Source organism: Equus przewalskii, chromosome X (assembly GCF_037783145.1).
Source record: "Equus przewalskii isolate Varuska chromosome X, EquPr2, whole genome shotgun sequence".
NCBI classification, from domain to species: Eukaryota; Metazoa; Chordata; class Mammalia; order Perissodactyla; family Equidae; genus Equus; species Equus przewalskii.
The window spans coordinates 91,441,339-91,444,007 of NC_091863.1; positions in this window are offsets into that span (position 1 = coordinate 91,441,339).

The window sequence follows — 2,669 nt, forward strand, 5'->3', positions numbered from 1 at the left end:
CTGATTTTTCCAAAACTTTGCCATCAAAAACAATGTATGCCATCTTAAGGACATATGTTATAATTTTTTAGGAATATGTACTGGGGAATGGAACTGATGGATCTTTGGGATATATCGTTTATAATTACTTAAGCCGCAGACACAAATTACTCGAAGTTTTGTCAAGGACCTGATCCTAGAAAATCCTGTCTTTTTGATTGGAGGCAGGGTAGGTAGAGGAAGCAACTTTTGAGTCACGTTTCACTTTTATTAATAATCGATTGTCCATTTACATTTTCTATTTCTTTTGGAAACATTTTGGTTATTTATTTGTTTGTTTTCTTTTATCACCATATCATGCACAAATTTTCTTCCTACTCCCCGCATAACAGGCAGCCATTTAATATGTTTATTTTCTTTAATTATTTGGATGGGTTCTCAAAGAATGAATAGTGAAGTTTTGTGCGTATTTTTATTTACCTAAATGTATTTTCTTTCTCTGATTTTTAAAAAAAATTTTATTAAGCATTATGCATTTAATATCTGTTAATGTTGCTGTGTGTACACCTAATTCACTGCTTCTAAATGAGGTATCATATTTTATGATGGGCATCCATCCCACTTTACCTATACACTCACCCAGTAATAAACATTCAGCTGCATCAAACTCCCCAGCACCAAAAGTAGCATGACAAAGGATATACTAATATAGAGCCTTTTATGAACATGTGTGAAACTTTCTTTGTGTTATATACTCAGAAGTGTAATTGCTGAGTTATAGGGTGTATATATATATATATATATATATATATAAACACACACACATTTGATTAAATAGCGCTAGATTATTCTCTAGAATGTCTGCACCAGTGTGCTCTCCCAGTATCATCAGTAATTGAAAATTTCTATGTCCCCACATTTCTGCCAATATTTGCATATATCCAGCTTTCTTCATTTTTTAGTCTAACAGGTATTAAGTGATACATCAGTGTGTTAATATTTATTTCTCTGATTATTAATAAGTTTGAACAGTACTTAGTATGCTTGTTAGCCATTTTGGAATTTATCTTCCCAATGTTCATATCCTTTGCATATTTTTCTACTTTCACTCCTGTCTTTTTACTTTTGAATTTTAAGGGAGTTGCATATATTCTAGATATTAATCCTGTGTTAGTTTTAGACATTGCGAATGAATTCTGCTGTTCTATCATCTACTAACTTTGTCCGTGGTACCCTTAATTGAACAGAAATCAAATCCATAAATTTAACTTCATTGTATGTGCTTTTGAATTTTGTTGTAAGAAGATCTCCCCAGACCTAGAGAACAAAAATATTCTCCTACATTTAATATGAATAACTTTAAATTTTTTGCTCTCATATGTAGACCTTCAATGAATCTGTAATGTATCTTTTTAAGTGTATTAAGAGATTTAGGTTTATTTCTCTACTTATAGTGAGATAGATTTCCCTACATAGTCTCCTTAACTACTCATTTTTTCCCTTTGCTTTGTGGTGTCAATTTTGTCATACGCTATGTCATAGTAACATTCTTATATACATGTGAATCTAACTCTGATTTGCTTATTCTGTTCCACTGGAGTATTTGTTCAATATGTGTTCTTATACCAATACTACTCTGTGTTTATTATGATCATTCTATAGTCTGTTTTAACATATTAGAAGGCAGGTCTCTTTAATTTCTCCTTTTTAATATTGACTTGGCTACTTATAAATCTCTATTTTTCCATATAAATTTTGCAGTAATTTTATTATTATTAAAACACAACTACAATTTTTATTGAGATTGAACTTTATTTATAGATTGGTGAGGATAAATATTTTTAATATTAAATCAACTCATCCAAGAACATGGTATGCCTTTCTCTTTATTTAAATTATTTTAGTACTCATATATCCTAATCTAAATTAATTCCAGATATTTTATAAATTTTTACTGACTATGTGAATTATATCTTACATTTGATTATATTTATTAATTCATTAGTACTGGTATAGATAAATGCTATTACTTTGTATAGGTAGTTCTTTTATCTGGCAAACTGATTTCCTTATTATTTCTAGTAGTTTGTATATTTGTTCTATTGTTGATTCTGTTTACATGATCAGAACATCTGTAAATAATGACGGTTTAATCTCTTCTCTCTGATATTAGGTTTTTCTTGTTGTGTAACAAATTTCCACAAATTTGGTAGCTCAGGAAAACATCCATTTATTATCTAAAAGTTTTCTGTATTAGATGTTCTGGCATGGCTTAACTGGATTCTCTGCTTAAGGTCTCACAAGACTAAAATCAAGATGTTATGTTACTGCAATAAAAAAATAAATAAATAAATAAATAAATAAATAAATAAAATCAGGATGTTAGTTGGGGCTGTAGTCTCATCTGAGGTCCTGGGTCCTTCTCCTGGCTCGTGTGGATGTTGGTGGAATTCATTTTCTTGCTGCTATAGGGCTTATGGAAACTTGCTTCTTTAAAGCCAGCAGGAGAGTCTCTGGCCTCTACACCGTTTATTGAAGGGGTTACTTGATTCTGTCAGGCCTACTCAGGATACTCCCTCCCTGTCTTAATTAACTGAAAATCAACTGATAGTCACATCTCCAAACCCCTTCACATTTGTCACAGAAGGTAACCTAACCCTGTGGTGATATCCACCACATTCACAGATCCT